Source organism: Rhamphochromis sp. 'chilingali' (genome assembly GCF_963969265.1).
Source record: "Rhamphochromis sp. 'chilingali' genome assembly, chromosome: 17".
NCBI lineage: Eukaryota > Metazoa > Chordata > Actinopteri > Cichliformes > Cichlidae > Rhamphochromis > Rhamphochromis sp. 'chilingali'.
This window is the reverse complement of record NC_137944.1, coordinates 2,187,039-2,214,223: the sequence shown is the minus strand read 5'-3', so window position 1 is coordinate 2,214,223 and position 27,185 is coordinate 2,187,039.

The window sequence follows — 27,185 nt, the reverse complement described above, 5'->3', positions numbered from 1 at the left end:
CTGGATTAAATTAAATCAGCATAATGTCAGTATCAGTCACAACATGTCAGTTTTGGGAACTGAGATCATATTATATTTATATGGCATCATTTAAAATAACCCAAAAGAAACAAAATAGCTGTGTGTCCTTATGCAGTCAGTTCATGTTCATGCAATCTTCAAGAAATAGAATCAACAGAATCTCTATAAGCATTTTTAATACCCACTGGACTTTACAGGAGGAACAATCAAGGTGCTAAAAGGAAAGTTGTTCATTTCTGGCAATGCAAGAAATACAGTCATATGAAAAAGTTTGGGAACCCCTTTCAGCGTGCATAATAATTCACTCTTCTTTTAAAAACAAAACATAATAGTGGTGTGGCTTTCATTTCCTAGTCACATCTGAGTACTGGGATGTTTTACAAAGTAGTATTTAGTTGTACAAAATTAAATCAAATGTGAAAAACTGTGCAAAAATTTGGGTACCCTTGTAATTTTGCTGATTTAAATGCATGTAACTCCTTAATACTAATTACTTGCAACACCAAATTGGTTGGATGAGCTCTTTAAGCCTTGATCTTCATAAACAGGTGTGTCCCACCATGAAAAACAGGAAGCCAAGGTTGTGTTTCTCTTTGACTGTTTGGCTTCTCCTCTGAAGAGTGACAGGATGGGATCATTAAGATAACTCTAAAAAGATCTACTCCCGCACCATCGAAAGCATCCTGGTCTGCTGTCCATCTACACCAAGTGGTGCAAGACAAAAGCTAGGAAGATTAGGATGGACCTCTCCCATCGCAACAATGGACTCTTCTTACTGTTGAGGTCTGGGAAATGCTTCCACTCCCTTAAGGCCAAAAAAGAGAGACTGAGGAGGAGCTTCTTCCCTCAGGCTATTAAGGTCCTGGACTCTCCCACATACATCACCACACGTACTCTGGTTTTTTGCACACATAATTTATAATTTCTTCTTTCTTTCTTCTTTCTTCTTATTAATAATTTCTTACGTGTAATTCTTATTTGCAGTTAAAATCTGTAAATTTTGTAGTAATCTGTAAATCTTACTGTCAATTCTTACTGCCATTTAATGGTCGGGCATTGCACAGCAATAAGCATTTCACCACATCGTACTGTGTAAGCTTCTGTGCTTGACAAATAAAATTTGAATTTGAAGATCTGAATGTTCAGTATCATGGTTCAGAGGAAGGTTACAAAAAGCTATCTCAGAGGTTTAAACTGTAAGGAGTGTAATCAGGAAATAGAAGGCCACAAGCACCATTGCTGTTAAACCCAGGTCTGGAAAGCCAAGAAACATACAGGAGCTGCATATGTGGTGAATTGTGAGAATGGTTACAGACAACCCACAGATCACCTCCACAGACCTGCAAGAACAGCTTGCCGATGATGGTGTATCTGTACATTGTTCTACAATGCAGCACAATCTGCACTCACACCACAAACTGAGTCGCTTGTTAGACTGTTGCTTATTATTATAAGTTCCTTATTAGACTCAACTGGTTTCTCTCAAAATGTAAAAGAACCCACCCACCACTTTAATCACACTCTGGATCTTGTTTTAACATATGGCATAGAAACTGGACATTTAACAGTGTTTCCTGAAAACCCTCTCCTGTCTGATCATTTCCTGATAACATTTACATTTACAATAATTGATTACACAGCGGTGGAGAGTAGACTTTATCAAAGTAGATGTCTTTCTGAAAGCGCTGTAACTAAGTTTAAGAATATAATCCACCCACTGTTATCATCTTCAATGCCCTGTACCAACACAGAGCAGAGCAGCTACCTGAACGCTACTCTAAGGTCGATTACCTTGTTAATAATTTTACCTCCTCACTAAGTACGGCTCTGGATACTGTAGCTCCTGGAGAAATATTTTGCTGCTTTATAAGAAAGCCCTCCGCAAAGCCAGAACATCTTACTATTCGTCACTGATTGAAGAAAATAAGAACAACCTGTCACGGCTGCCGGGGTGAGCCATGTGGTGTTGGAGGAAAAGGACTCAAAATGCAGGCAATGACTGATGATATGAGTGACGTTTATTTACAAGTGGCGGAGTGACAGAACAGACAAAGAGGCATGACAAATAACTGAAGAAACCTAAACTGGGCAAACTAAGAGCAAACCTGAAAATAATGATGAAACGGGGTGAAGGGCACAGAGGGCACCATAGAACCAAAACACCATGAAACGCAGACGAGTCGACAACGAGCACAGACGACACCCACTATATATACACACACGAGGAGACCAGGTAATGGCACACAGGTGGGAAGCACAGCTGATTCTAATACACAAGACGACCTGAGGGCACAAGCTGAACACAGTGACAACAGACACAGACCTTCAAAATAAAACAGGAAATCCACAACACAAACTCGGGGACACGAACAGGGCACAAGGGGAGCACAGAGAACCAGACAAGACGCTGAACTAAACAGACAGATTCACAAGCAGACAGTGTGACACCATAGACAGACCGAGGAAACACAGAGAAGTGGGAGCAGGCAGGCATAGAACAAAAACCCTAACAAATGGCAAACCTTAACAAACGATATAACAGAATAAACAAGCACATAGAATAATACAAAGAAACACAAAACACTGAGTTGACAGACTCAGGACCATGACACAACCCCAGGTTTCTCTTCAGCACTGTAGCCAAGCTGACAAACAGTCAGAGCTCTGTTGAGCCAACCATCCCTTTAACGTTAACTAGTAATGACTTCATGTAATATAGTAATGACTTCATGAACTTCTTCAGCCTCCCTGGGAACGTCTATGCCAGGGTGCTGGAAAGGAGAGTTCGTCCGCTAGTCGAACCTCGGATACAGGAGGAACAATGCAGTTTTCGTCCTGGTTGTGGAACACTGGACCAGCTCTTTATCCTCTCGAGGATACTTGAAGGTGCATGGGAGTTTGCCCAACCAGTCTACATGTGTTTTGTGGACTTGGAGAAGGCATTCGACCGTGTCCCTCGGGGTGTCCTGTGGGAGGTGTTGCGGGAGTATGGGGTGTCTGGCCCATTGCTACGGGCCATTCGATCCCTATACAACCGTTGCAAGAGCTTGGTTCGCATTGCCGGCAATAAGTCGGACTCGGGAGCTGAGTGTAAAAGCGAAGCTCTCAATTTACCGGTCGATCTACGTCCCTACCCTCACCTATGGCCACGAGCTGTGGGTAGTGACCGAAAGAACGAGATCGCGGATACAAGCGGCAGAAATGAACTTCCTCCGAAGGGTGGCTGGCCTCTCCCTCAGAGATAGGGTGAGAAGTTCGGCCATCCGGGAGGGGCTCAGAGCAGAGCCGCTGCTGCTCCACATCGAAAGGAGCCAGCTGAGGTGGTTCGGGCATCTGACAAGGATGCCCCCTGGGCGCCTCCTGGGTGAGGTGTTCCAGGCATGTCCCACCGGGAGGAGGCCCCGGGGCAGACCCAGGACACGCTGGAGAGATTATATCTCTCGGCTGGCCTGGGAACGCCTTGGTGTTCCCCCGGATAAGCTGGAGGAGGTGGATTGGGAGAGGGAGGTCTGGGCCTCTTTGCTTAGGCTGCTGCCCCCGCGACCCGGCCTCGGATAAAGTGGATGAAGATGGATGGATGGATGGATGGAACTTCTTCACAAATAAAATTTTTATCATTAAAGAAAAAATTACCAATAATTATCCCACAGATGTAATATTATCTACAGCTACTCTTAGTAGTTAAGTTAGACTCTTTTTTTCTCCAATTGATCTTTCTGAGTTATCTTCAATAATTACTTCCTCCAAACCATCAACGTGTCTTTTAGACCCCATTCCTACAAAACTGCTCAAAGAAGTCCTGCCATTAATTAATGCTTCAATCTTAAATATGATCAACCTATCTCTAATGATCGGCTATGTACCACAGGCCTTCAAGCTGGCTGTAGTTAAACCTTTACTCAAGAAGCATCTCTAGACCCAGCAGTCTTAGCTAATTATAGGCCAATCTCCAACCTTCCTTTCATATCAAAAATCCTTGAAAGAGTAGTTGTCAAACAGCTAACAGATCATCTGCAGAGGAATGGTTTATTTGAAGAGTTTCAGTCAGGTTTCAGAGCTCATCACAGCACAGAAACAGCTTTAGTGAAGGTTACAAATGATCTTCTTATGGCCTCTGACAGTGGACTCATCTCTGTGCTTGTCCTGCTAGACCTCAGTGCATCGTTCGATACTGTCGACCATAATATCCTATTAGAGCGATTAGAACATGCTGTAGGTATTACAGGTACTGCAGTGGTTTGTATCATATCTATCTAATAGACTCCAGTTTGTGCATGTAAATGGAGAGTCCTCTTCACACACTGAGGTTAATTATGGAGTTCCACAGGGTTCAGTGCTAGGACCAATTCTGTTTACATTATACATGCTTCCTATGGGCTGACTGTAGCTCAGGAGGTAGAGCAGGTCACCTACTGATCGAAGGTTGGTGATTCAATCCCTGGCTCCTCCAGTCTGCATGTCAAGTATCCTTGGGCAAGATACTAACCCCAACTTGCTCTCCGATGCATCCATCGGAGTATGAATGTGTGTGAATCAGAAAGCACTGAGTGTAGATAAAGTGCTTGTGAGAATGGGTGTGACTGGGTGAATGTGGCATGTTGTATAGAGCGCTTTGAGTACTCCGGGAGCGTAGAAAACCGCTGTATAAGAATTAGTCCATTTACCATTTACCTTAGGCAGCATCATTAGAAGACATAGCATACATTTTCACTGCTATGCAGATGACACCCAGCTCTATCTGTCCATGAAGCCAGATAACACACACCAATTAGTTAAACTCCAGGAATGTCTTAAAGACATAAAGACCTGGATGGCTGCTAACTTTCTGCTCCTGTCATGGTCCCCGTGTCTCGCCGGCTGACTCTGTGTCAGGCCACATGTTTGTTTTCGGTGCTCATCGCGGGCTCCCGCTGCTGGCCCACCTGCTCTCATCACCACACCTGTTGCTGATTTCAGCAGATTGCCACACTACTTAAGATGGCAGACCTTTGCTAGTCTTCGCTGGATCATTGAGCTATCAGCGTCAGTCAACCTGCGAATCTTCAATCTGCAATCTGAGAGTTTTGTGACTTTCTGCTAACCTGATTTTTCTGTGTGTGTAGATCATCCCTGAAACTGTTTGGTTTTGTATTGGACGGATGAACGAGAGGAGCGGCTGTGGAGAGGAATTGGCATATTGTAAAGGAATACCAAGGAATACCTGGTCTGCGCTTGAGTCCGTTAAAAGAACCTTGTCAAAACAATCCAGCCAACATGGACTCAGCAGGACAGGACCCCGTGGGCCAGGCTCTGGCCGCTCAGGAAGCCGCTCTTGCCTGCCATGAACAGATGCTCATCCAGCTACGGAACGACATTGCCGCATTAACTCAGGCCTTTGCCCAGTTAATACCGCTGGAAGGAAATGTGCAGCCGGGAAGCCCTCAGCCAGCTAACCCCGCTCCCCGGGCGACGGCACCCACTGCAGCGACAGTTAGCCCTCCTCGGGCTGCTCTATCCCTGGACGGACCCCTGCCCATGCCTGAAGCATTCTCGGGCAAGTCTGAAAAGTACACCGTTTCCCTGGCTCAGTGTTCTTTAATTTTCTGTGAACAACAACATTTTCACAATAATGATGGAGCAAAAATCACTTGTTTTGTTCAACTTTTTAGAGGCCGTGCGCTAAAATGGGCCCAGGTTGTGCTAAGCTCTGACCCATTTCCTATACTGACTTTGTCACTAAGTTTAAGAGTGCGTTTAATCAAGGCACCGGGGCTGAGGCCGCTGCTCTCCGTCTCCTGAACTTCAAACAAGGTAAGCGGAGCATGTCCTACTACGCTATTGACTTTTGGATTTGGACTGAGGAGACGGGATGGAGCCAGGAGCGCTAAGGAGCGCTTTGTTAAATAACATCTGTGAGGAATTAAAGGATGAACTCATGATGCATGATCTACCTGCCTTCTTTAATGATTTGATGTCCCTCTTAATGAACGGTTGCAGGCTCGCCAGTCGTAGCTAGACTTGTAGTCAAGACCGCCTAATCCGAGACCAAGACAAGACCAAGACCAGAGGGTATCGAGACCAAGACAAGACCAAGACCAAGTCGAGACGAGACCAAGACCGAGACCGAGACCGGGACAAAAAAAGACTAACTTTTGTGTGCTTTTGAGGGCTGACATGATGGTACTGACTGGCCCCAAAGTCATCTGACAAAACAGCGATCACCACCAACAACTAAAATATGAAATATGTAACTGGTTTCAGTTATACTTTATATATAGATAAAATTGTAACATCAAACTGAAGATTATAAAATTGAAATTGCATCATGTCCTATTGTAGTAGTACTAGCCAAATTACACTGTATGATACCAGATGCAAACTACAAATATTGCATACCAATACAAATTGTGCATTAATAAGAATAAGAACAAGTGCTTAAAAGATTCTGGCATCTTGATGTCTTCAGTGGCATGAGATTACAACACACTGCCAATGAAATCAAGCCTGTTGTTCAGTAGGGCAGGAACAATAGAACACAGACATTATGAACAAATAACAAATATCTTATGAACAAATATATAATGAACAAACAGCATATTTTCAGAGAGGAGTGAGAGAAAACAGTTCACATTTTAAAACAGTGATTGATTGCACTTCAAGAAAACTAAAGATTGCAACATCTTATAGCCTAGCCGTGCGCGGTGGGGTCTCATTTGAATGCCTCCTCTACTAAAAACCCTCTCAACAACAATAACAATAAATTATTATTATTATATAGTCACCTATTAATGACTTTTTAAGGTCATCTCTGAACCTCTTCAGCGCTGGTCCGGTTTCACCATTTTGGACATCTAAATCTACCCAGGTCAGTCCAAACTGGGGGTCGAGCATGGTGGCAAGGAAGTAGATCCGATGGCTAAACGGCTCTTCTGGATCCTTTTCGTCCATGCAAATCTGCCTGAAAATTCCAGAGAACCGTTTCTCTAAGGATCTTTTCAGTGCCCTGACTATAGTTACGGCCTGGGGCATTTGTACTTCCATCTTTATAAGATGATTCTTCAAGTCCAGAACAGTGGGGACCACCATGCTAATAGTCACCTGATGATCACCTTCTGTAAGGTCTGTTGCATCAGAAAAAGGCTCAAGCAAAGCACAAAGGTCTTTCAGCTGAGCCCACTCTCGGGTTGAAAACACTAAATTCTCTGTATTGCTGCACATTTCAGTGATGGCCCCGTGGTCAAGTGTGATCAGAGCTTTTAACTGTCTGTAGGTGCTATTCCAGCGGGTGTTGTTTCCTGCTGGGATGGACTTATTGGAGCCAAAGTGTGCCTCAAACAAGTCTTTGTGGTTACTACTGCTGTGCAGCAGGTTTGTAAACTTGCTGGCTTTGGCAATGGCTCTAGCTATTGCCTTTACCTCTTTCATCCCATCACTGATTACAAGTTGCAGCGAGTGGGCGAAGCAAGAAAGACGTTCACCCGTTGACCATGGATCAGAACCTTCTGCATCCTCCCACATTGTTTCATCATCGAGGTCATCACTGCTGTCACCTTCAGGGTGCTCTACTTCTGGCATCCTGACTTTAAAGGCCCGCTTCATATTGGATGCATTATCCGTCAGAATGTAGCTTATTTTATGGCCAATGCCATACTCCTCAACTATTCTGTCAAATGCTGAGGCGATTCGTTCGCCGCAGTGCTTCCCTGTGAAACGCCTACAGTCAGGCAAAAATGATTGTAAACTGTAAGAGTCCTTGTTCTTGCAGGCAGCATGAGCAGTAACTCCCAGGAAAGTACGAAGCCTCCGGTCAGACCAGAGGTCTGTTGTTATTGCTACATTTGGCTGGACTTCCAGGGCTTTGATTATGTCACCCTTCAATTTAGTGACAAGGTGAGGTATCAGCTTCTCTGTCAAAGTGGTTCTAGACACAGGAGTGTATTTGCTATCCAAGACATTCAGGAAGTGTCTAAAATGTGGATTCTCAACGATAGACAGGGGGAGAGAGCATCCAACTATAAGGTCCACTTCCTTACTCCCATCCTCCCTTCCTTATCTTTTAGAAAAGAGCTTGTTAAAAAGCCAGGTGGTTTGTTTCAGAATTCACTAATGAAAGAACTCTGTATTCTATGTCTAGGAGTGTATTTTGCTGGGATGATCATAAATTGTAACTGAAGAGATAAACTACACAAAGGATCCTTCTTTGCTCACAAGGCAGGAAGACGTTTCCTTATTTGGTCTGTACCGGTTTGAACTGAGAACCTGCTGACACACGAACCTTTTTTCCTCTATATAAGCTGTTGTGTACTAAATAAACCTTTGAGTTGATTATGGGAAAGCAACCTGAAGCAGTCTGTGTTTCCTTGTTCTCCCAAGCTACTCCCGGCGCTGTAACTAACCCGCTGAACGGCATACCTGAGTGTTACTTTGAATAATTAGGAGTCTTATAAGGAAAGGACAAAACTCTGCTTATCGCTCACGCCACGGAGGAAACCCGGGATGGAAATTTCCTTCAAATTTGGTGTCAGAAGTGGGATCCTGACGAAGGTAAATATGCGTCTTTTATATTTATATAAGACCGTATTATACCTCTCTCAGTGATCAACCTATAAAAGAAACGGGATATGCTGACGAAGTTTCACTTAGTGATCCAGAGAGATACACTGACGACTTCCTCAGTCCCCGAATAAAGTAAATTAAAAGCAGAAAGACACAGGAAGTTGCCTGTTGTATTGCGAGAAGCTGCTCGTTAAGTGAGAAGTTGCTCACCCAAACAAAAATTGCTAGCAATAAATTTAAAGTAACCTCAGCTGTGCCACAGCAAAATACTAACATAAATCCTTCAAAGCGTGTAAACCCCTCTGGAAATCACTGAACATGGGTCAGAATAATTCAAAGACCACAGACAGGTCCGAGAAAAAATCAAAATCAACTGTAAAAACAAAAAAAAAAAATATATAAAGTTTCAAATAACGGCTCAGTACGCCTCCCACTTCCGGTCACGTGCAACTCACGTCCGCGAATCGGTGAAGACTTCCATGATTACGTAACCAGAACATGCGGAAGTACTTACATGACTGACTTTGTTTACAACTTAAGAACTGTAAGTACAATGCATTCTAATCTCTTTTCGGAGCCCTATCCCGAACGATTATCGCCAGAAACCAGGTCAGTAGAAATGTTGAATACCATTTGCGATAAGAAAAGTAGTCTGCTTAAAAAGTCCTGTAGAAAATATATGATAGAATGCCGCGACGTGATACATCAAATGTTACCACTATGGAAAAAGGGACCGGAACCAGGTGTAGATGCTTTAACATCAAATAAAACTAGTGCAGGCTCTAGCAAAGAACATAAACCTACCGCAGGAAAAGCTAGTCTTGCATGTTCAGCCGTTCAGCCTACAGCCCCACACGCTTACGATGAGACCGAATTAATAGTCGCTGTAGCAGCTGCACGTAAACAATGTCAGCATTCTGATCCAACCAGCTCAAAAGAAAGCGACGAAAAATCTGAATCACATGCAACGGATCTTAGACACCTAATTGAACAAGATCAGGAAAAACAATATATACGCCGCAAGGAAGAATTAGCAGAACATAAAAAAAGAGAAAAACTTTTGAAAGAAGAATGTGAGGAACTTATGAAAAACAATTTAGACGACTATGAAGAAAAACTTTTGCATCAGGCAGTGTCCACGATAGACACCCACATGAAACGCCACGATATCGTAGCTAGAGGTTTAGAGGTAGCTAAAGAAATACCTGTTACCCGAACTTTAATAAAGACTTATCTAAAAGGAAAAAAGGAAAAACAAAGCCGGAATGACAAAGGTCCTCACGCCAACACTCGCGGTAGTAAACAAACAGAACCAAAATCTAGTGACGTCAATGACACTTACCCCTTTATGATAATAGGAGATCAGTGTTGTATTCAGCCCCCTAAAATCTCAGAATTAGTGGCAACTATTAAAGAGCTTCCCGATCCTCTTAAAAATCCTACAGCCTTTGTCTCTGCACTACAGAGAAGTACCAGATATCACCATTTGGGTGGTCCGGATTACAGGTACATATTGTGTCAATGCATTCCTGGAGTAACCGAGTCACAACTCATAAGAGAGATAGGTGAATTAGATCCAAAGCATGATAAAGCATCCACAACTGCAGAGTTTTTGTGGGTAAATAATGACACAATCACCGATTTCTTTAAGAATCTAAAGAAATTCCTGCTAACAATGTCCAGAGACAAAATTGATGAATTTGTGTATTTCATTTAACACAAAGGGTGAAATGTTTGCTGACACTGATAACAGCTTATGTTTTCTCTGCCCTATGTACCGACCTGATGGAGAAGGAACAAGCCTCTGTGTCAGCTGGACGCCTCAGCAGAGAATGAACTCAACATCCTTTTTTCTGGTATTCCACGTCACACACTGTGCCAAAAAAAAAAAAAAAACGTGTACAAATATAACAAGCCACACTTTTGTTTCTCTCACACTGTTCAACAACATGATAACTGCTCACACAAGTGAAGGTCAAACAGTGATTTTGTCACATAACTCAGACATAGGTTACGACATATGTCGACACATAGATCTAACCTACCTTATATTGACTTTACACCTCATCACGCACAGCTCATGAAATGCAACAAGCCAGTATATGTCAGGCAATGTCCCATTTCTGCCGAAAAAGCCTCAGCTCTAGATGTCATCATAGGAGATTTATTGACTACAGGAGTAATAAAGCCCACACTCCTGTCAATTCTGTGCCAAAGCCTAACAAACCTGGCGTATGGCGTTTCACACAAGACTTAAGGCAAATTAATGCAGTCATTATGCCTCTGCCACCGCTCGTTCCAGACGTTCGCAGGATATTGACATACATTTCCATCCACATTTTACTGTGGTGGATTTATGCTCTGCCTTTTTCTCAGTGCCTGTGCATGAAGACACACAGCCGTTATTTGCATTCACACATAGAAATAAGCAGTACACTTGGACCCGTTTGCCCCAAGGCATGGTAGACAGCTCTGCTGCTTTCTCAATGGTGGTCCGTGCTACCCTGGACAGCTTCACTCCTCCAGGACTGCACCCTGATCCACACGTGGATGACCTCCTCCTCTGTGCTCCAGTGAGGAACTATGTCAAACTGCTACACACATGCTTCTCCAGCACCTCCAACAGACTGGCCACAAAGCATCGGCAAAGAAAATGCAGTACTGTCAGACTTCTGTTCAATATTTGGGATTCACACTGTCTCACGGAAAACGTTCCATGACTGCAGACAGGGTCAAAGCTGTGACCTCCGTCCCTCACAGAAGGAAATGCTGTCCTTCTTAGGCATGGTGAACTATTGCAGACAATGGATACCAGACTGTTCTTTTCATGACCACATTCTGCGTGACTGTTGTCAACCTGCACAGATGTACTGGCCCAAGAGCATGGCAGTGGCTACCGTCCAGTAGCCTTCTATTCAAGGTGCTGTCCGTGGTTGTTCAGGAATGCCGGCCTGCCTGAGGGCAGTAGCAGCTTGCTCTATCATGATAAGGGACTGCGAGAAGCTCACACTCTCACATGACACTATTCTACACACCAATCACCAGGTCACGACCATTCTAGCAAACATAACTACACAACATATGCAAATCTCACTATAAAAGCGAGCAGCACACCCAATTCGCCAGCACATTTATTGATCCTATGCTGTGTTCTTCTGACCGACAGGATGGCTCAGACAGGCTTGACGATCATGACTGCATGACACGTATACAGGAATCCACAGCACCACGTCCAGATTTAGAGCAAACACCTATCCCAGACTCAGCCACGGTTTATGTGGACGGGTCCTGTTCAAGGCCGAATGACAACTCATTTCTTTGTGGCTATTCAGTGGTGACATTGCCTGACATCATACTAGAGGCTCACTCATTACCATTTCACTCAGCACAAAAAGCAGAACTCATGGCTTTAATACGTGCCTGTGAGTTACATGTGGATAGGCGTGTGACAATTTACACAGACAGCCGCTATGCGTTTGGCGTTGTACATGACTTTGGCACATTGTGGAGACAAAGAGGATCTAGATCTGCTGATGGAAAACCGATTGCTAATTCTGATCTTATTCAAAGACTTTTGCAGGCTATACAGCTACCATCGGCTGTTGCAGTTGTGAAAACGAAAGGACACAGTACAGCTGACACAGACGAAGCAACAGGTAATGCCCTAGCAGACGTGACAGCCAAGGCTGCAGCTGCATCACAGCTGCAGCACCTCCACAGGAAGTATTATCTGTGCCCGTACAGCTGCCACTTGTTAAACTCCCAGACTATTTAGACACAAATGTTGATTTAAAATTCATACAAGAGCAAGCCTCTGCATAGAATAATGACTGTACCTTAGATGACAAGGATGGCCTATATAAAAATCTTGAGGGTTTCATTGCCCTCCCATCTTCCCTACTGCCAGTCCTTGTCCGACATTTTCATGTCGGACAAAGAGGGGTAATAGGGGCAATAAAATCAGGATTTGTAAAATCAAGATTTGTAAAATCAAGATTTATTTGTAAAATCAAGATTTGTAATTGAGAAAACATTGCATGCAGTAAAAAGCATATTAGCAACTTGTTTAACATGGGCACGAACTAATGTAGGAAAACCAAAAGCAGAACATCAGCATTTACCACAACCAGATTTTCCATTTCATACATTACAAATTGATTTTACACACATGCCAGTACAAGGAAGCATCAAGTACTACCAGGATCAATTTAGTAAATGAGTAGAAGCTTATCCAACCTCAAAAGAAACTGCAGAAGTAGTCTATCAAAAGTTGAGCAATGAAATAATACCCAGATTCGGAATACCTCACCAAATTAACAGTGATAGAGGACCTTCATTCACATCAGAAGTAATTCAAAAGTGTGCTAAAACTTTAATGACCTGGATCAAATTACTTCCTCAAGTCCTCTGTGAGATTAGAATGACTCCATCTGCAGTAACCAAATTATCTCCATTTGAAATAAGACCGTTTCCAACACCATGGTCAGCTTCCAGAGGGGCACCGCTATTAGAAGGTGATGTATATTGCATTGTCCGACTATGTTCACAATCTGGTAGAAACACTGAATAATAACTATCAGAAAGTTTGTCTCTCTCAGCCTCTCCCCTCCACAGTTCCACCAGTGGAGACCAGGAGATGCGGTGTTGGTGAAGCCGCTAAAACCAAGGACACTCTGGGAGGCCGCGCATTTTCCAGCCCCCAGGCTGTACTGGCAGTGACGAAGAACCAGCATCCTCACAGACGGACAACCTCAGTGGATTCATGCCAGCAGGGTTAAGACCAGCCCAATCGGACCATCTCAGGCATCGGATCAAGCAGACGACATCTCCGGCGAGCCAGCGCCAGGATCCAATGTACATACACACACGCAATTACTGATTAACACACAACGCCTGAAAGAGCCAAGGCTCAGAGCTCTTTGATCCTTCACGTGAACAAGAACAAGGTACTCAACATCCAGCAGGAACAGAAAGCCGAGAGTACCACATGATGTCTAATCTGATAAAGCTAGACTCATTCCATCCTGATAATGGAGAAAATGAAATGCCCATTGTCATCATACGACGCTTATTCAATGTCTCTCGAACCTGGGACCAGGCCAGGAGACGACTGAAGAACTGTTTTTCCTATATATGTTCTTATATATTTAGGTTATTTATCATATCTATCGCATTAACTTTAGGATTTTTCTTTGCTATTTTGTATTGTAAACTGCAACCATGTTCACATTTCTGCAGGTCGTATTTTGCTGACAATACCTCATGCTCTATTTTGCAAGACACCTACTTAATGCACTCCTCACGTTCCCTAAAATCAGTAAATGACAACATAGACGCCACTAATAAACCATTTTATGCACCCCCTAGAGCAGGAGCTAACGCCTGGTATGAAAATGCCAGAATAGCCGCTCGTGACTTAGGAAACAGTAACTGTTATGTCTGTTCAAAAGGTAATCCAGAACAGGTTATAGTAGGATACCCCATATCCGGTTTCCCCCTCACTGAGGGACTAGAGAAAATCGGCGGAGATAATGCTCTCCTTAAAGACACTTTACAGTTGACTCTGAGCCCTCTCGATTGCCTACTTAGACACACACACACACCAACTAACCCTGAGACTCCATTAGGCGAATTATTGAAGTTATCTAATGACACCGCAGGGACCTGCGCCCCAATGAAACGCCCTAAGAATAGGTTAAAACCCTCACTGCCCTTAGGACAGATCCCTCTCCATTTTAACACTAGTATGATATGTCTGCGCAGACTAAAGTTAACTGGCCCAGACACCCACATAGATTATACAAAGGATAACTATACATTCTTCTCTGACTCCCCAGGTGCACGCTGTAATGAGACATGGCTAGCTGTCTCTGTGGCTGAAGTTGTATCATATCTGGAGGAACACACACACAGTTCAAGTTCGAGCGGAGAATCGATCATTGTTCCCCCAGAGGGTGTATTAAATGACACTGACTGGGGGGAGTTAGTTAAATCACACATGGTCACGCGCCTGACCAGACCAATCCCACATGCTTATTGGATGTGCAATAATACCCTTACATTAGCCTTACCTGTTAATTGGACCGGTACCTGTGGTCTAGTAACCGTTGATGTATGCTGTACTTTCATTCCCAATAATACCGCCCCTAACGGTTCATTCACACAAGCTATGAATAGACTTGAAGCATTGCAGATAGAACCAATTGCCAATACAGGCCACGGTCAGTGGCTAGACAAGTGGCTACAGGACACGTTTGGAAAATGGAAGGAACTAATTGTAGCCTTTGTAACCGTTGCAGCGTGTTTTCAATGATTATTGTCTGTTGTGTGATACCATGTATACGCTCTCAGAATTTTTGATATTAAGCTTGCTCGAAGGACCAGTTACATTCATGATTTGTTTTATGTTTATGATTTGTCTTTAGATTATGTTATTACATTCTGTCTTTATACTATGTTATCATTTCATGATAAAAGGAGGGAACTGTTGTGATATTTTGATACCATGGTAGCATTTACAGGATATTGTTTTATAGTGATATTATACAGGAAAACTGTTACTCAATAAGGCCCATTTACTAGTTGTTTTTCTCTTTCTCTCTGACCCAAGAATTGATGTGTAAGAATCACAGGCTGGTACCCCAAGGTCGAAAATACCACAGAGACGAGACCACTTCCTTACTCCCATCCTCCCTTCCTTATCTTTTAGAAAAGAGCTTGTTAAAAAGCCAGGTGGTTTGTTTCAGAATTCACTAATGAAAGAACTCTGTATTCTATGTCTAGGAGTGTATTTTGCTGGGATGATCATAAATTGTAACTGAAGAGATAAACTACACAAAGGATCCTTCTTTGCTCACAAGGCAGGAAGACGTTTCCTTATTTGGTCTGTACCGGTTTGAACTGAGAACCTGCTGACACACGAACCTTTTTTCCTCTATATAAGCTGTTGTGTACTAAATAAACCTTTGAGTTGATTATGGGAAAGCAACCTGAAGCAGTCTGTGTTTCCTTGTTCTCCCAAGCTACTCCCGGCGCTGTAACTAACCCGCTGAACGGCATACCTGAGTGTTACTTTGAATAATTAGGAGTCTTATAAGGAAAGGACAAAACTCTGCTTATCGCTCACGCCACGGAGGAAACCCGGGATGGAAATTTCCTTCAACCGCTATCACTGATGTTGCAGATCCTGCCTTGTACTCCAAGTACCTACAAAACAGGGAAACATCGGTTTCTATTCAACCACAAAAACTACTGTATCTTACAAGCACAGTAATTTTAAACCTATCAATGAGGGCAGACCTTTGCATACAAAATAACCTAATCTAATCCAGTGTGACACATATAGATCATTAGGCACAACTAGTAATAATGAAAATACTGGAGTGTTCAGGGTTGCAAGACCTTAAATAAGAAGAACAGAAAAACACTTGAATGGAATCTACAAAAGACAAAATGTCTGTGCATTAACTTTGCAGGTTGCATTAAGCCTCCTCCTGCCAGTCAGCTATCAGACACAGCTGTATTGACAAGAAATGAACTACTCAATAAAGTCTGAAGTTACACCAATACAAAATAACTGTGTCTAATAATGCTAAAATAGCCCCTACACACTGGACTGGTTTAGTAGGGCAACATAGTAGAAAACACCTAAGAAAGTCATAGTCAAAAGTCCTTAAGTTCGATTTAAGAACCTTAGGACTCCGTTTTGCGATCCGTGCTATCTGAACCAGAGCCATAGACCGCTCTGATCTGGTCTTCACTGTCAAGAACGCCGCTGTTAGCCGAGCAATGTTATAGGGACACTCTTGAAACGCCCGTCCTTACGAGTCAGCAACCACATAAATATGCCCATTAAAGTCCACAACAAACCACACCATACCAGCCCTTAAAGTGCTCACTGAAATGGTTTCAATATATTTCTGCTCAATGAATTCACCAAAATACCTAAAGTTAATGAAAATTGTTTAAGTAGCTGATAGCCACTGCTAGCGCTAGCTACCTGTACATAGCATGTAATGTAACGTTAAGTTAAAGTTAAGTCTGCAGGGACGGTTGCAAAAAAACTGTCCCTACATAATTTATAATGTTTGAAGAACACATTATAAATAACAATATTACATAAACATGACCTGGTCATCTGAGGTTGGAAAGGTAGTTAGAAGAGTTTGAAGATGGATAGATGGCTACCGGCTAGCTTACCTTTGAGGGTGTTTGCGCTCCAGGTGCCTGGTGAAGGTTGAGGTAGTCCCGGCTGTCTCGGTCAAGGAGACTTTACAAAACCTGCACTTTGCCGAATGCTTCTTTTTTGCATTTACCAAAAACTCTTTGTGTTCTATGAACGCAACCTTTATGACAGACGAAGTCGCTGACATTTCTGTAACTGACCGGGCATACTGCTCAATCTAACGGGTTGCATTTAGTTGTGTTTGAAGAGCTAAAGCTTTTGCGCATGATACATTATCGAACGTTACGCTGTGTGTGATGGATACTGTTGACTCCAAATCTCCCGACCACTATGCTGACCTGAGACAGCAAGACAGCGAGACCAAGACAAGACCGAGACCAAAGTACGTCGAGACCAAGACAAGACCGAGACCAAAGTACGTCGAGACCAAGACAAGACCGAGACAAAAGTACGTCGAGACCAAGACTAGACCAAGACCACGTAAAAGTGGTCTCGAGACATCCAACTCTAGTCGTAGCAAAACTACAACTCCCATAAGTCTGTGGGATTCTTGGGTACTGGCGCCATGGCTGAATCAGGCTCCTCCCGGGCACACAAGGGCGCTGATGGGGAGGAACCCATGCAGTTAGGCGGCTCCCACATTACGGCTGCAGAGCGCCAGCGCAGGATTTCGGCCGGTGAGTGCCTCTGTTGCAGCCGTAAGGCACATGTCGTAACCACCTGCCCTTAGCTGATCACCTCGGTTCACAATTGGACCCCCTGCCTCATGCTCTGTGCGTTACCGGCCTATCAAGGCAACGCCTCGCAGACATCACACTTGTCACGGAACCAGTAGTGCTCCCTCTCTCAGGCAACCATTCAGAGGAGATCTGATTTTTGGTGTTTAAAGCTACTCGGATCCCACTGCAACAGCACAACCCTCACATCAATTGGCTTAAGGGATGCATCACTGGGTGGGGGGAGGAATTCCACATGCCCTGCCTCAAGGGTGCCTCACCTCCAGGCACAGAAACACCATAATCAGCTGACTTATCCAATGTTCCCTCCATTTATCACAACCTCGCTGAGGTGTTTCAAAAAGCTGGAGCCCAGTCTCTACCCTCGCATAGGCCTTATGACCCTGCCATAGATCTGCTTCCCGGAGCTCCGTTACAAACCAGTTGGCTCTATAGTCTCTCGCTACCTGAACAAGAGGCTATGGAGAAATACATCACTGAATCCCTTGCCGCCGGCCTCATTTGCGCCTCCACCTCACCAGTCGCAGCTGGCTTCTTTTTCATTGAAAAGAGAGATAAAATCCTCCGGCTGTGCATAGACTATCGCGGACTGAATAAAATCATGGTCAAGAACGAGTACCCGCTCCCTCTCCTCACATCCGCCTTTGAGCTCCTCCAGAGGGCGACTGTTTTCACCAAATTAGATCTGCGAAATGCCTACCATCTGGTTCGGATACGCGAATGGGACGAATGGAAGACCGCCTTCAACACACACCTCGGGCACTTTGAGTACTTAGTCATGCCATTCGGTCTCACCAATGCCCCATCAGTTTTCCAAGCCTTGGTGAATAATGTGCTCAGAGACTTCATTAACCGGTTTGTTTTTGTGTACCTAGATGATATCTTGATTTTTTTCCAAAGCTCAGCCCAAACACGAGAACCATATCAGGCAGGTTCTATAATGTCTCCTCGAAAACCGGCTATTCGTCAAGGGAGAGAAGTGTGAGTTTCACATTCCTACCGTCGCTTTTATGGGCTACATAATCGACCAGGGACCCGGTGAAAGTAAAAGCTGTTGTGGAGTGGCCAGAACCGCCAAATCGGCGTCAGCTGCAGCGCTTCCTCGGATTTGCTAACTTCGACAGATGGTTTATCCAGGACTTTAATCGAGTTGCTTTGCCTATGACACAACTAACCTCTCCCAAACGTCCTTTTCAGTGGAACGATGCAGCTTTTCAGGAACTCAATAAACGGTTTGCTGCGGCTCCTTAATTCAGATCAAACTGAGGTTACTGTACTCGGCCCTGAAAATCTTAGGAATATGGTATCTAACCAGATTCTTACTCTGCAAGGTCAAGGTCAAGGTTCTTTATTTGTCACATGCATAGTTATACAAGTATAACACACAGTGAAATGTAGCCTGACACGCTCCTCGACATGTGCAAAAAAATTGGGGGGGGGTAGAGGAAAAACATTATATATATATATATATATATATATATATATATATATATATATATATATATATATATATATATATATATATATATATATATATATATAGTATATACATTGGGTGAATGTGCAGTAGTAGCAGCAAGCAGGTGAATTCTGTACATTAATATGAATAGACATCTGACTGCATGGCATTACCTTGGCCTCCAGTAACACTGTGAGGAACCTTGGAGTCATTTTTGTCCTTCAATGCACATATTAAACAAATATGTAGGACTACTATGTTCCATTTGTCCTGATTAGAGATCAGGATGTCTTAAAAACTCCCTGAAAAGTCTTCAGTTAATCCAAAACGCTGCAGCAAGAGTCCTGACAGGGACTAGAAAGAGAGAGCAGATTTCTCCTGTATTGGCTTCCCTTCATTGGCTTCCTGTTAAATCCAGAATTCAAAATCCTGCTCCTCACATACAAGGTCTTAAATAATCAGGCCCCATCTTATCTTAATGACCTTGTAGTACCATATCACCCTATTAGAGCACTTCGCTCTTGCTCTGCAGGCCTACTTGCTGTTCCTAGAGTATTTAAAAGTAGAATGGGAGGCAGAGCCTTCAGTTTTCAAATGGTAAATGGCCTGTATTTGTATAGCGCTTTTCTAGTCCCTAAGGACCCCAAAGCGCTTTACACAACCTGTCATCCACCCATTCACACACTGGTGATGGCAAGCTACAATGTAGCCACAGCCACCCTGGGACGCACTGACAGAGGCGAGGCTGCCAGACACTGGCGCCACCGGGCCCTCTGACCACCACCAGTAGGCAACGGGTGAAGTGTCTTGCCCAAGGACACAACGACCAAGACTGTCCAAGCCGGGGCTCGAACCGGCAACCTTCCGATTACAAGGCGAACTCCCAACTCTTGAGCCACAATCGCCCGCTCAGTTTTCAGGCCCCTCTTCTGTGGAACCAGCTTCCAGTTTGGATTCAGGAGACAGACACTATCTCTACTTTTAAGATTAGATTTTCCTTTTTGCTAAAGCATATAGTTAGGGCTGGACCAGGTGACCCTGAATCCTCCCTTAGTTATGCTGCAATAGGTGTAGGCTGCCAGGGGATTCCCATGATGCACTGGGTGTTTCTACCTCACTCACTATGTGTTAACAGACCTCTCTGCACTGAATCATACTTGTTATTAATCTCTGTCTCTCTTTCACAGCATGTCTTTATCCTGTCTTCCTTCTCTCACGTGTTACTGTAATCCGATTACCGTTACTTTCCCGTAGGAACGCTGCGTTACTGCGTTACTAAAACTGTGATTTTTTTTGCGGGAATGTCTCATGACAGTGACGTAAGCGAGTGCCACGTTCGTGACAACAGCTGTGTGCAGATCAACAATGGATAATATATCGAGTGCGGGAGAGAGTATGAGCGTGCAGCGTTTAAAGCGTGGAAGTACTGACCTTACTTTGAGTTTGATTCTATAAAAAGTGACAAAAACATTAGTGTCCGCTGTGCGTGGGAAGAAAACTTCTTTTTACAGCGAAAAAAAACACCTAAACTTCCAAGCAAGCACCGAGTAGCTACGACGTAATGGGAAACTCACAGAGAAACTCGCGGATTCTTCAACTGACCGCGGCACACCTGCACCAGGGTAAACCTCCGCCTACCCAACTCCTGCTTTACAGGTGAAAATAGAGCAACAGGACCGCTGAGTCTTTGACTTTATTTATTTTCTGCTGTGTTTTACTTGCATCTATTTGAAAGACTGAGTGTAAACACAAAAAAATATTTTATTTTATGTGCTGGAATGTGCAGAAAATAGGTTTAAATGTTAAACTAATTTCTTCCAGTCAGAGAATGGTGCATATAATTAAATTTTTGCTTGATGCATAAAGTTAATAGGTTAAAACTAATAAAACAAGTTTAAAAAAAGAGACTTTTCCATTTGATTACATTTTGTATGATGGATTATGCAGAAAATGTAGAATTGGGCTGAAAGATCTATCACTTTATCACCTATTCTGTCATGGTCCGGAGTCCGTGTTTATGTTTAGTTTATTAGTATTCTGTGGTTTTGGTTGCCTTGGGTGTTTGTACTCTTCTGTTTCATGGTTCATGTTCCTATGTTCTGTGTCTCCCAGTCTGTGTTAAGTTGGTGTGTTATGTCATTGCGTGTATGTGTTTCCTGTTTTATTGTGAAGGTCTGCGTCTTATGTGAGTGTTTTCAGTTTGCCTCCCTAGTTTCGTCACGTTAATCACTCCCAGCTGTGTTCCCTACCTGTGTGTAATCTCCCTGTGTTCTCTGAGTGTATTTAAGTTGTGTCTTCTGTCATAGTAGTTGCTGGTTCGTCTGTGTTGTTTCCCCTCGGTCTCCATGTATCTCTCCATGTGTATTTCCCCGGATCTCCCTGCATCTTCATTTCTGGTTTGTTTTGTTAGTTTTACCCAGTTTAGGTTCCAGTTTCATGTTCCCTGCGCCTTTGTTGTTTGTTTTTCCCTTCGTTAATAAACACTCACCTGCACCAGAGCTGCCGCGTCCAGGTCCTAAATATTCCACACGGCTTGCCCCGGCAAACCGTGACATATTCAGGTTGTAAATCGTGTTTTTAAAAAGTAACTAAGTAACTAAGTAATTAATTACTTTTGAAAATAAGTAATCAGTAAAGTAATGGGATTACTTTTGGGGGGAAGTAATCAGTAATTAGTTACTGATTACTTTTTTCAAGTAACTTGACCAACACCGCAGATGGCCCTGCCCCTCCCTGAGCCTGGTTCTGCCAGAGGTTTCTTCCTTTATGTTTAGATTTATGTTTCTGAACATGGAAGCATAGAATGAACCGCACTGCTAATGTTCTTATATAAAAATTCAGCTTTGACACTGTTCTTAAATCTATTGGTAATCCTCATCATGGACGAGTGGTTTTCCAAATAAATTACCAGTCACAACAGCAACAATAACATACATGTCAGCATACATGGGTCATTACTTGATAAATGGCACCTGTGTGATTAATTTTATTAATACTCTGCACAAAATTTTTGTGCTGTGAGAGGGACACTCCAAATGCAATCACATATATATGTCATGCAAAAAGTTCCCAACCTAATGCTGCAGTCTTTATTTATTTAGTGTGTTTGTTAGTTAGTTAGCCTGTCATGGGTGCAAAACCTCAATGTGCTGAAAGGTAGGAGACAATTAACACATTATTAGTGTCAACCCAGTCCTAATGAGTGACTATGCAAACAGCGCTTGCAGCGTCCATGGACTCCAATCAGGAGATTTTCAGCAACTAAGATCTATTTTGTATACAGTGGAACCCCGACTTACAAATACCCCATTTAACGCAATGCCTTCCGAATCATGTGACAACCCACTTGGCCTTCATACTTGCGCTTCGCTGTTACACTTGAATGACGTATTGTTGTTGAAGTTAGCAATTAGCCTATAGCCTATCGTTCACACAAAAGGTGCGATGGGTGCTTCGACTTGCGAAAAATTTCGACTTACGGAATTAATTCGTTCACGAGGGTCTTTCGTAAGTCGGGGTTCTACTGTATTTTCTTTATAATTTTTTGTGACTGTGCAGTCAAAGCAACATGATCATGATGTGACACGTCTGAATGTAGGAAATAAACCACGTGAAAATTTTCAGAAAAAATATGCAGGAACCAGCTGAAGCCCTTCCTGACTTTTTCAAGACTCATGACAAATAAATATATGAAGAGTTAATTAGTAAAAGGTGTTACACAAATGCTCAAACAGCACTTTTACTAATTATGTATGGACTGAATAATTTAAAAATGCAGTCCCCTGCAGGCACCTGCTTGAATTGTTGTTACACTGAAAGGGCAATAAAAAAATATTAACACTGCACATTTCCAAAGCTCAGCCCAAAACTCACTGTCTGTGCCCAGCTGTGGTAAATGGACTGATTCTTATATAGCACTTTTCTACTCTCATGGAGCACTCAAAGGCTGTGATTTTAACATATGTACACAGCCCACGTTGGAGAATCATTGTCAGAAAGTATTGTGATGATGAGTGGTGAGTATGCACTTTGGGCTGAGGAGATTGGATTCATCTTGTTAGACTGGATAGATTTATGTCCACTGCATGGGGTGGGACAAAAAAGCGCTGATCAATAAAAAAAAAAGAAGAGAGAGGAGACGTGTGCAGAATCAGGGCCAGAATCTAAGTTTTGGGCTGAGGCATTAGCGAGGGGTATGGGAACTGCGTGCAACTTTTAGTGCTGCTGACAGTGGAGAGTGTTTCCTGTGCTAGGAGGGGGAACATTCACAGGCTGTGCCACCAGGTCTGGTATTTAAATATAGATATGTATGGCATCCACAGGAAAGTCTCAGCTCGGAGTTCACAAAAATAATTTCATGACCACCAAATGCGACAACAATTAAAGAGCAGGTTAACAGAGTCTGTGAAAAGTAACTGAAAGGCAACTGTTAAGAAAATGCCCTTTTGGGTGAGACAGGCCCACAGGCCCTGCATGCAAGTGTACTAACACACATACATGTAATGAAGAACAGCTTACACTATAGCACACACTATACATGCGCCTATATCTCTCATTGGTGTTAAAATAGGGAAAACTTTTGTTATCAAATGCTGAATTTATCCACTTCTGACATTTAACTCTCCAGCTTGCAGGACAATAGGTGAAACGTTTGTGAAAACAGAGGAAAAAGAGAGAGAGAGAGAGTCTGATATGACCAAGCAGTGATCAGACAATAAATTTAGTTGGTAATACAATAAATTGTGAGATGCTTTCTGCTTGATTGATTTCTGTTGACCTGTCAACTTAGCGCATTATGAGCTGATATGCAAATTCATCATCATCATCATTTATTTATTTATATAGCACTTTAAAAACACACCTGGTAGACCAAATTGCTGACCAATACTAATATGCACATAGTAATAAAACCAGACATAGCAATAAAATTAAAAAAGACAATAAAAAAAATATCAGTTACCCGCAGAGTTAAAAGCCAGGGAATAAAAATAGGTTTTTAATGAAGACTTAAAAACTGGCACTGATGCAGCCTGTCTAATATGGAGAGGAAGGTTATTCCAAAGCATCGGCGCTGCAACAGAGAACGCTCGGTCTCCTCTAAGTTTCAGCCGTGACTTTGGGACCGAAAGCAGCAACTGCTCAGCTGACCGAAGGGAACGAGTGGGGATGTGGGGCTTCAACAAGTCAGACAAATAAACAGGTGCCAGACCATTTAGAGATTTAAAAGCCAATAAAAGGACTTTAAAACGGATCCTAAATTCAATTGGAAGCCAGTGTAAAGAGGCCAAAATCGGAGTGATGTGATCAAATTTTCTTCTGCCAGTTAAAAATCGTGCCGCAGCATTTTGCACTAATTGCAAGCGTGACAAAGTGCCCTGCCCAACCCCTGTTAAAAGAGAATTACAATAATCTAAACGTGAGGTAATAAAGGCATGAATAACACTTTCCAAGTCACGCTTGGAAAGAAAGGGCTTAACCTTCGATAAACGTCTGAGGTGATAAAATGCTGATTTTACCACCCCGTTTACATGGTCATCAAAGGTGAGTGCAGAATCAATTTTAACTCCGAGATTTGTGATTGAACTCTTTAGTTTGGAAGTCAAAGCTGCAAGATCAACATCCGGAGTATGAGAAGAACAATTTGGGCCAAATAAAATTGATTCTGTCTTCCAATCATTAAAATTTTAAAAGTTTTCTTGCCATCCATGCTTTGACATCAGTAAGGCAGTCAAGCAGAGGTCCAGTTGGGAGACTATCAGAATGACTAAAAGGTAAGTAGAGCTGGCAATCATCTGTGTATAGATGGAATGGCACTTTATGCTTTCGGAAAATCGCGCCAAGAGGCAAGAGGTACAATGAAAACAATAACGGCCCAAGAATAGATCCCTGTGGCACACCCCAAAGCAGAGGGGCCACAGAGGATGAAGCCGACCCCAACTTAACACAAAATGTCCTATTTAAAAGATAGGACTTTAACCACAAAAGTGCCGAACCAGAAATTCCCACACAATGCTGCAAGCGGGAGATCAGCAAATCGTGATCCACAGTGTCAAATGCAGCGGTCATGTCCAACAAGACCAGCACTGCATATTTACCACGGTCTGTCGCTATCAGGATGTCATTCATAACTTTTACGAGGGCTGTCTCCGTACTGTGGAATGGCTTAAAGCAGGACTGAAAGATTTCTGACAATTTAGAGCAGTGGTTCTTAACCTGGGTTCGATCGAACCCTAGGGGTTCGGTGAGTCTGTCTCAGGGGTTGGATGACTCAATTGTTGACAAACAGAGAAGTTGTTTTGAACAATAAACTGATGCAAGACTCTGCTTCTATTTCCTGCAGGTTGAAGCCAGGTGATTGGATCCTTGTCCGAGTACTCCAAAGAAAAAATTGGTGCTCACCACGGTGGGAGGGTCCATACCAAGTGCTTCTGACCACTCCAACTACCTGCAAAATAGTGGAAAGACCTTCCTGGATACACCAATGCCACTGCAAGAAAGTTGAGGTCCCAGAGGATTCCACTTCCTTCACAGAAATCAACTAGTAAGGGAAAGTTTCACCCTCGCTTGGTTGCTTCAGTGGTGAGGGTAAAGTGAATAGAATAGAGTAATCCTTTAATTGTCCCACAAGGGGAAATTTGGTTGCTGATTGAGCATTGCTCACACTTCCACCTCCAGCCATTGGCCAACTCTAGGGTAACCAAGCAGTAGGGTGTGACGGACCTGTACGCAGCCATGGGAAGGTGGACCCTCTTGGTTACCTTGACTACGATGCTTACCCTTACAGGCCGAAATTATATGATGCCGAAAACAGCTGAACCACGAGGCAGACTGAAAAGATGGACGCATGACAACTCCCACCTAAGAGACATGATACAAGACCACATCCACCCTTGGATGAACAATGCCTGGTACCGCTATATCCATGACAAGACCAGGGCAGAATCGGAAAATACAGACCGCCGGAGCAGGAGAAGGTGCCCCTGTGAACACGACTGGACCATCTAACGGCACGTACTGGGTGCAAGGAATGGCCTGGCTATGTGGACAACGGGCATATTTCATACTGCCCCCAGGCTGGACAGGAACATGTGCTTCCATATTCCTGTCAGACCACACTTTCAGGATGACCACAGGATGACCACAGTAAACACCACTTCTATGATGATGATGAGACAGAGTACCGGGCTGTGGTCGACTCCTTTGTCACGTGGTGTGAGCAGAATCATCTGCAGCTCAACGTGGCAAAGACCAAGGAACTGATCGTGGACTTCAGGAAGACCAGGAAACACTTGACCCCTGTTTCAATCCAGGGGGTCAGTGTTGACATTGTGGAGGACTATAAATACCTTGGAGTACACATTGACAATAAACTGGACTGGGCTAAAAACACCACAGCACTTTACAGGAAGGGCCAGAGTCGTCTCTATTTTTTGAGGCGACTGAGGTCCTTCAACATCTGCCAGAAAATGCTGAGGATTTTCTATGAGTCTGTTGTGGCCAGTGCGATCCTCTATGCTGTTGCATGCTGGGGGAGCAGGCTGAGGGTCGCAGATGCCAACAGAAACTCTGGACTATCGTTTTGGACTTTTCCTGAACGCTTTGTGTAAGATCAACAAACAGCAGGACCAGGAAATTGATGCATTACGGATCGCAGTGATGCAACATCGAGTAGCTCTGGACATGATACTAGCAGAGAAAGCGGGACTTTGTGTCCTCTTCAACAACACCTGCTGCACTTACATACCAGACAATGTACACTCATCAAACATGACTGACGCCCTGAACGCCTTGAGACAGATCCAGGAGGCCCAAAATCAGGACTATGTAAGTGATACAAGTGACTGGTTTTCTTGGCTTTACACTGGTTCCTGGCTACAGGTGCTAAAAAGATTACTCAATGGAGTTGGAGTATTTTTACTTTTATTTTGTGTTTTTGTAACATGTATACTGCCATGTCTAAAACTCATGATTAACCGCATAATTGTTTCCACTGTCGCTGCATACATAGCCGTGACAAATGATGATGATGATGATGATGATGACCCCGACCTGTTGGAACATGAAGACTTAATGATGATGTGACAGAAAATGTACAACAAGATGTTACATACTGATATCTCACTCAAAAGTTATACGTGACATGCAGGAGGGAATGTCAATGGAGAATTGTACTTAGTAGTCAGTATAAACTTTTAATGATATAAGTCTGCATGTGATAGAATACTGCATGATGACCTTTTGATGACTC